Below are 9,389 nucleotides of genomic sequence, written 5' to 3' on the forward strand. Positions count from 1 at the left end.
GACCATGACTGAGCACGAGATTCATATCGGGAAAGTCTAGACCGGTGCCTGTGCATGACCTTGCCACTTCCAAAGTTTACTGTGACTGCCGAAACCTCTTGTTACCCGCCCTAACAGGGAATATATTAACGATGATGCAACTTACAAGGAACTTGGCAACGCATTCGCACGTGACTACCCGTCAAAGGGAGGGCTGGGACGTTGATTATTCTCCTCGAGGCTCAACAGCGCCCAAGAACGGACTGGCGGCATAGTTTCGATTCATGCTATTCACTTAACTCCAAAGGAAGGAAATTGGGAATGATGGCTATATCTTCAGTGAACCGAGGGACGATTCAATTTGGATGATAACGCCCTGAAGCTTGTTAGTGACCGAGAAGTCAACAGCCATATGTAACATATATACATGCCCACCTGGCCGACACCTCGAGACACGCAATCCGCGTATAGATAAGCTTTTTCGCGATGTTACCGCCAATTGCATCCAAGGGTTGTGACTCTACTCCGGATGGGGCCCACTGGGATCACCCGATAGGATACACCGACTCCACCCGAGTGTTAAGCCGATTTAAATAAACGCCGCCAGTACTCCAGAGGGCGTTGGGGGGATCCATTGGGCCGGAGTTACTAGGAGTCCCTCCACTCTCGAAACGCATATATGAACTCGTGGGCAGCTTCCTTAACTTACGCGGCTTTGCCCCCAACGGACTCCACCCTAGTCTTGCTTGTATGTCCTCACGGAGGAGGGTGAGTTCACCCGCTTACTGATATCGGCGTATGCGAGAACGATAATCTAAGAATTTAGCAGAATTCCAGAAGCGCCCGTGAACCAGGATCTGTGAAGCACAGTATCGTTGGTCCTCCGTCGTTGCAGCCGGCTCACTAGTAGCTGCGGCTTATCCTGGTGCACATCGACTCAGTGGCAGACCTGTGAGGCGGGATAAGTTAATATATCTATTCAGCCTGGCCGCCCTAGGATTGCTTAGTGAACGGGTATCGTTACCCGGAGTTGCTAGATTGATAGCCTAGCGAGTATATCGTTTGCTCGGGCGATCGGCCCGCGGGTAACAGCTATCCACTCTCTCTATAGTGGCCAACTCATTCGCTCAGCCCCGGCTTCGGGATTATTTTTAAATGAGTAAACATAAACCCCGTCGACATCGACGAAGCTCTGAGATCCTTCTCATTCTAAGAACGTACGTCTTAGTAACTCTGCGTATAAGTCATGCACAGTGGACGCGGCGCCACTCGTCCTGCCGCCGTGGAGAGTCCCACAGGCTCCAGGCCGGTCGGTTCTAAATCCTCTGGCTTATTCGCTTGAGTGGGCCCACGTTAACCACAAGTGAGTACTTATCGCCTGTGCTGAAAACCGCCTGACCATCAAATCCAAAGTCACTACCTGCCGACGGCATAGATGCAGACTTAAAGCCATAAATTTTTAAGATACCCTTTTCCTGAGGAGCAGAGGACCTCAAGGGGCCCTCACGGCTGGGTAACTACGTCGTCAGTATCCAAGGGCGGGGCTATGTTAGTGTGAAGTAGCTGAACCCAAAACTAAAAAACACTTATGAGTGAGAACCCCTGTACGGTACGCTCTGTTACCGACGTGGCTTATACACCACAATGTTGAACTGAAGTGAAGGATAAATTACGAAAACTCTTGCTACCGTGGAGTCATGACAAAGCGCGCATCGATGATTTTGCAGCCGGTGCGATGAGTATCAGCCTCCCGGCGACCACGCACTACGCCCGTCTCCATGCGTTAATCAAGTTGTATAGGACATCGAAAAAAGGTCTCAGCTATCGGCGCCTGCATTTTCCCCAATCAAGAGACGAATTTGTAGGATTTTTACTATCGGGCAAGCACGCTGCGGGGGTAGGGCCTTGGATAGGTGACCTCATGGCTCCGTCGTAGAGCCAACTTAGAACTTCATTTCGAGAGAAAGCTTGGATAGTACTACTTAGTTGTTCAGTTTGAAGATCACAACTAGTAACATCCGTATGGGGGTCTTTATATGGATCGGTTCACTGGACTCTTTCTTCCGGTGCACGCAAGTAGCAGGCTCAGGGACATTTCACTTACCAGGTATGCGGAACGTTTCTAGTGTAGGTAACTTAAAGTGTCACAAACTATGAATCTGACCCGAGGCAAGGGAATTGTCTGGGGCACGCGAGAAGCCTATGCCCAACAGGCGATGAGTAATTCATTAACATACTACTATTGCGTGGGTGTAGCCCACCTAATCGACATGAGTCGTGCTAATATTCGTGATTCCTCGCCCCTGAAGACGTAGGGACTAGCCATAATACTGCTCGAGCGCAGCATATTCATGCTTGTTGTGCTTGCAGGATGCGTCAAGAAGCACGTTGCAAAAGCCATGACAGCCATTTGACATGTCGCCCCATGAGCCAGCATCGCCGATACGGCGTGTGTCGTGGCCGCAGCAACAAGCTTGACCTTGTATGCGTCATGGTGGCATGGACCGGTCGCGGTAAAATTGGCGCTTGACAGGGGAAAGCGGAGTAACACGACTTTTGCCGTTTCTACATATGCCAGCAAAGGTCTAAGTAGTGCGGTGTGCATCCGTTGCCGCGAGGCCTGTAGATCGGTCGTTGGGTTCGGTTAGTTACGGAATGGCGCTGGCTTTAGTGGATCATGGAAGAAACAGAGGTCAGGTCGACTGTCCCATGCCTCGCGATAAGCTGCTTACCAAATCTGGCCCAAAGTAGACAGGATTGTGCTATCCGTCGGTGGTCACTGCCATTAAACGAAATCGAGAGGCTCTTGCCAAGGAACTCGTGGTAGCATATCGAGACGTCGGACGGAGGTGAGGTAAAGTCTACGCTAGGAAGCACGGTTGAGATTGTACCGTAAGTCAGCCTCTTACATGCATTTCCGCGACACCGTTTGTTCGACGACTTATAGCCGCCCCCATTAGCGGTGGCTACTAAGTCACCATCATATGGCGGCCCGACTGCTACAACAGTTGCTATGTCGGAGTCGTACGATATAACCTATGGCCTAGGCCTCGTATCATGGTGTGCTACTCTTGAAAAGTCGAGCCGGTAGCCTTGTATGCTTTCGGACAATGTATTTTTCCTCGCATTGACATCCTTGTGCGTACAAAGGCGCTGGTAAACGTGATTTCAGCTCTGCTCGAAAGGACTTCATGGACGCCGCCAGATTTGGGGTGATCGCACATGAGTACGTAGCACGCCTCTAATTCTAGTTTGCATAAAAAGTTGCTCATATGGCGCCGATCGGCACCTTGAAGAGGTAGTCTTGGCCAGGCATTAAGATAGCACGGCTGTCAGGTGTTATTAGGCAGTGAAATTTCAGGACAAGCAGAGGTATCCTAGTCTCGTGTCCATCATCTAACTGCAAGCTTAGAACCGAACATGCAAAAAAGTATGGTAGCACTATATTAGGCCACTACTGATGGTACGAGAGTGGGGTTAAAGCTAGTCGGGGGCACGAGAGCTAGATTTTCTAGTGCACTCCCATGAGGCCAGAGCCTTGCACGCCCATAGAAATAGAAATCCTACGCTAGTAACCTAGGGGCCCAAGAGGTTGGCCTGGCCAAGTCCAGGTCGATTTGGTCGGTAGTGCCCTGGAATAGACACCGCTTATCTGTGCGGAGAGACTGATCCATTGCTAGGGCGCCAAGCACTATAGAGGTCAAAGCCCACGATTGCTCGGACATTCAATGTGTGGAGAACTACTAAAATAAGATGAGATCGTCCGGCGCAATCGACACAATACAATGGTAGATGAATAGGGGCCTAACTTGTTGGGTCATAGACTTTCCGGACCAGCACCGATGACGAAGCGGCTCTACTATAATGAGCTATATGGGACGGGAATGAATCTTCCCTCAAGCTGCCTGTCCTTATCTAGGACTGGCCGATGTCATTGGGCTATTATATGAATTAACGTTCCCTCTGAATACTTCCCTTCGCAGGAGCACGAGAGTCCCCCGTAAGCGAGGTGCGTCAGAACAACGGTGAACGAAGTCTAGGAAGATTGTTGCAAGACACGCGCACGGTGAACGCCTTCGGCCGGGCCCAATATTAATAGTACATTGGGCCGGGGATTCTCGAGATCCGCAAATTGCTGCTACAGGCCATCGGGCCGCTTAGGTGATAGGGGACCCCCCGAGGTGGTAGCAGATACCTTGTCTTATTCATAGAGTATACGGATTGGAGCATACGGGGCCAAAATAGGTCTTCGGAGAGATGCTACACGCAACATTCCAACGGCTGCGCCCGTATTACACCTTCGTCGCCTTTTGGGGGTTCTCGTCATCGCTTCGGGCTCGAATTCAAATTAGGTAGGATGTTGGACCTGCCATCTCTGCAGCTGCCTCTCGGCCGGTCATTTCTCAATCTAGTGCTGCAAGAACTTAGATGTTTCCACGGGCCTAAACGGATCGAATACTCTTCAACCGGCTTGGTGAAAGCGCCTGTCCTCACCGTCATGAGGGTGGGTGCTGATAGCGGTTCCGCACACCATAGACAATTTCTAAACCATGGTATAAAAGCCCATGACTCAAGTAGTGCTCGCTCGATAGTGCCGATAATGCCTAGGGGATGCGGGAGTGTACAAAAAGAACGAACCGTGCGCACGAGTTATTCGCACTAGGGCCTCCTGGAATTAACTCCGCTGCACGTAAGATACAATGCGGCGATCTCCGCGAGAGACTACGGACCAGAGCACCAAAGAGACGAGAGCTGGGCAAGTATAAAATCTTGAGTGAGTGCCGGCCTCCTGACCGGCACTTGAAGGTAGCAGTTGATATGCGGTAATCTTGTATGCAGTTCTGCTTAAATACCGTTTTCATAGCGTTGATGGCCAGGCATAAATTTCGTGAATCTAGGATACGCCCTTCAGACGTTGAAAGTATTAACGGGTTAGACACGGCTCCCTTAGTCGATCTGAGGCGTATCAGCACGAATGCGTATTTTTACCTACCATGTAAGTAGTCCATCAACGCACCCAATTATATCAGCTCTATGGTGAGGAGCCGGACACGCATCCACACATACAGAAGATCTTCGCGCAATTAGCGTCCATTCCTACTGACCCTTTGCTCTTATTCAGCCGAGGATGATAAAGGTTAAGCGGGCACAAGCTTTATGGGCAGTACGAGTGATGGCGTGATCGCGGGGAAAAGAATACATGCCATTTTCGCAGAGATGGTAGGATTTGATATGGAATGAACTATTGGTGCACTTGTCTACAAATGTACATTAAGTTTCTAGGTGCCAGATGTCTTCTTATCGATGAGCTGTCTATATTCGGCCCGTGCGTACTCGTCGAACTGGGCGTACCGTCCCAAGGTCGCGACACGGCGCTTTGCCTCCTCATCTCGATCTTGCCTGATTAGCGACGCATACAGCACGGATCAGGGCATTTCTGGGCAGTCCGTTTCAATCGTCGGATTATGGGAGAATCCCAACGCCTACAATTGAATTCAGGCGGTGCAAGCCCAGACAAATTAAGCGTATGAGCTAGTAGCTAACTCTCCGACAACGATAAAAACGATCTCTCACCTCGTGGCGGTGCGTTGAGACCGCCGTGGCGGGCGAGTCATTGCGCATCGCGCATGGCGAACAAGAAGACTGGCCGTCGCTCGGAATTTTTCTTCGCGACGATGGACATGTTCCAGCGACTATTAGATACAGGTGAAGTTCAGTAGTGCGGCCAAGGGTGCTGGCTATCTGCAAAGGAGGTTTATGAGGCCTAGTTAAATCTAAGCAAAATGCGCTCGTCGATCCCAATCCCCCCACGGCGGTATTATTCAAACAGATGGGCTTACGCCTGGAATGGTAGAAGGAAAATTACTAACGGCACCTACTGGTTAATCCCGGGGAATTATAAATCTCAATAATCCTGATATGTAAGCACTTTGGAACGTCGTAAAGATTCTCTCAATTTTGTTCAGAGGTCTAAGCATGCAGATATATGAGGCGGGACTTATCATGGTCGCGAAAAGCGAATAGCTCTAGCTGGCCGGTTCGGAGTCTCATCCTAATGAATTGGCACTTCGTGCCGTAATTGCACGGACATTCACGCTGTTTAGTCGCTGGAATGATACTGGCGCTGTGCAATGGTTTGTTTTCATGACCTCGTAACTGAGAAACGAACACCTGTGCAATGCATTCCTCTTTGCAAGTGCGCGGCTATACATGGCCGCTTCGCTGTCTCGATGCTATTCATGGCCGGCCCGAGGGGCACCGGGCGTCGCTACCTCCCGGGAGAACTAACTTCTGTGACGCGGAATGCACTAGGCCGCGGTCGGTGCGGTTTACCGCCGAAGAGGTGTCCGATCTCATGGTAAATCCAGGTGTCGCCAGTCATGGTGGTTCTATGCTCTCCTCCGAACAAAAGGCTACCGTATTGATTACCCTAGACATACAAATCACTCAGGGGGTCATCAATGGGAGGAGCATTGGCCTGGCCATCTCAGTTGTATTTATTCTTCGCGATGGTGCTGAAAGCTGTTTTCGGGCCTTACTCAACTCGCGATAAAATGCGACCTTCAAAGACCACCATGCTCTAGCGCGGTGAACGGTACTGGACCTTAGCGTTGATTCACAGCTCCATGTAGGCATAGTCGCAATCGATAGGGTCCCCAATGACGGAATGAAGTACAGTGAAGAGAGTGTAACGAGGTGCAACGCGTCGTACGCGCACAGATATTATATGAACGAGGTTACCATTTCGTATTGGAGTTACGGATGATTGGACCTCAAAGCTTACAACCATTGCAAACAGGAATTCCCGTATTAAAATTACAAAATGAAGTTACACTCCAAGGCAGGCACAATCATCGAAATGCAGAAACACCGGGAATAACCCAGGCCGCGCGACTCAAACACTCAGGAGCCCCCCCCCTTACCGCTGCTATTAACCGTATTCGCATCCCCCAAGCGGATCTGGACTGACTTGTATCCGCAGTGTTGTGCGCAGCCCATGTTTTCGATATATGATGTTTGGTTATCTAGAGCCACTGTTGGTGACATAGGTTAGGACTCAATTTGCGGTAAACCAGCTGTAAACTGAACTCGATGGTACCCCCATGCTGAGTTATAAACATGCAAACCGACACAACATAATCTCTCCGCGAACACGTAGAGCCAACGCATAGATGTAAGGTGGGTGCAGGTATCATAGAGTGCTCAGGAACTACGGGTTAATCGCCACCCGTGGGTGTATACCCAAGACCATGAGTGAGTCTCGAAAGCAGCCAACGAGTCCCTGCAACCCGCTGTGCCGCTGGTCTCTCATGTAAAGCCTGCTAACTGACGGGAAGGTCATCCAATCCCCCCTCGTGCTCGATTTTAAGCCCTTACGCAATCCGCTTGTCGAGTATAGCCCAACAAGTTACTGGGGAGTGGCTATATATTGCGGTATAATTCATGACTGCGACTTCGTCACACTCTTCGCCCTGGTCTTGGTCCATTGCGGCCGTGGTCGACGTATACGTCATTTTGCTGCGATTGTTTACCCTACGCCGGGAGTTAGCATCGTAGTAGGTCTCAAGTGGATGCCACCCGCCGAAAGGCATAGGCCTATAACATTATTACTGCTTCTGACCTAGCCTCATCAACCACGTTGCTTGCTAGCATAACTCGCTACTTTCTAACCCTAATAATTACACAGCTTATGCCCACACGCTGGAGGCCGATGATATTGGGTGTACAATTGCGCTGATACTTCTTTACCTGGATAATACCGTTGAATTTAGGATGGGAATGGATTAGGCCACCCCGATTACTGCCATCGAGTTGATTTCTCCTCACACCTGCCTATGGAGCCCAAAGGCACATACTTGAGATTATCCGTGGGATTTAAGCTACTCGAGCCCTAGAGTACCACGCGCTCCCTCAGCGGACGGGATCATGACAAGGGAAAAGCTCATCTTGGGCAATCCAGACGCAAAGCACGCGAGGACCGACACTACTATGTAACTGGGACCTAAGAACCTGGCACTGTGCGCAGGCATGCTGGAGCTGTGACTCCGAGGCAGCTGGGCCTATGTAATTGTAATACCTGGATATCAAAACTCGTCCCTACTCGAGTAATCGCGAAGACGGATACTCTCCTAGGCGGGTTTTGATATACTCGAAAAATAGGCATAAATGAACCACGGCTAAAGCTGGCAAGATTTTCGACGACGCTCTTGTAGCGAATACTACCAAGAGGTTGTTTGGGTTGCCCTTGATGCGACGAGAGCGCGAAGCACGAGTCTGATGTTATGAGTCTACAAGCAGATTGTCATCGAAATATAGGGGCGCGGATCAGTGTCGAAGGTCGTGATAGCCTATGATTAAGCACGACTACCCAGTGACGTGATGTAAGGGAAGGATCACCAAAGGGAACTACAGCCTAAACCCGGCCATGGCTCAGTAAAGGTTAACTGCCGACAAAGCAAACATTGCCTATATATCTACGACGGCATCTCAATACTAGTCCGGAGTCTTGTGGAGCGCCTACGCAGGGGCGCTGGGATGTAACAGTATTAGTCCTTGTTCCTCATACTTCTCCAGGGTTTAAGCAGGATTATAAGACCTAAGGACCAACGCCGATGCAAACATGAAGTCTGTCTCCTACATCATTGACTGTTCGGTGTCGATCGGGCTGGATGCGTGCCCGTGTTATTCGGTAGACAATGTGTAGGAGTAATTTGTCTCGCGCTATTATTCAAATTGAAACAATAGAAAATGTATGGAAAAGTACTCTTGAGCGCTCTATATGGATCGGGAGCGGAAACGCTCTCGTTCATAAGTGTCCTGTAATAGCCTCAACACCAGTTCTGTGTAATTGGGATCTGATAGGTGATCTTGGCGTTTGATCGCAGACATAAGGGGTCATGATTTCCAACAGCTTGACGTTACGGATAGGGTTGCGCATGTTGCAGACTATGCGGATATGGATCTGCGAACGTTAACGCCAGGTCAAGGTGCTGCGAAGTGCATGCTTTCCTTCTCAATGTAGTGTGTCCTATAGTCAAACACTGTGGTTGTGATGACTAACTGAGCGAGGACGACTATTGAATTTATACCGGGAATTTTCGCGGAAGTCATATAATTGGTTAACGTGCTACCGGAAATTGTGCCCAAGTTAGTGACCAATATCCGATAACTGCGTGTGTTTCAGCACAACTGATCCAAAGTATACTCCTTGCTTGCTGCCGAATTCGTCCTACGTTCTCCGTCGCGTCCCCAGTTACACCGTTGTCAGGAATTGTGACGACATCCACTCTATCCACCTTCAGGGGCTTCTTCTGGACTTTCGCAGATGATAAGAGTTTGATGGGGCACTGCGCATGTTACCAGTAGTGAGCGTCCATCGCCTTGTAAAGTCCACCTTCAACGGTAAGCGC

Source organism: Callorhinchus milii, unplaced genomic scaffold (assembly GCF_018977255.1).
Source record: "Callorhinchus milii isolate IMCB2004 unplaced genomic scaffold, IMCB_Cmil_1.0 Scaffold235, whole genome shotgun sequence".
Taxonomy (NCBI): domain Eukaryota; kingdom Metazoa; phylum Chordata; class Chondrichthyes; order Chimaeriformes; family Callorhinchidae; genus Callorhinchus; species Callorhinchus milii.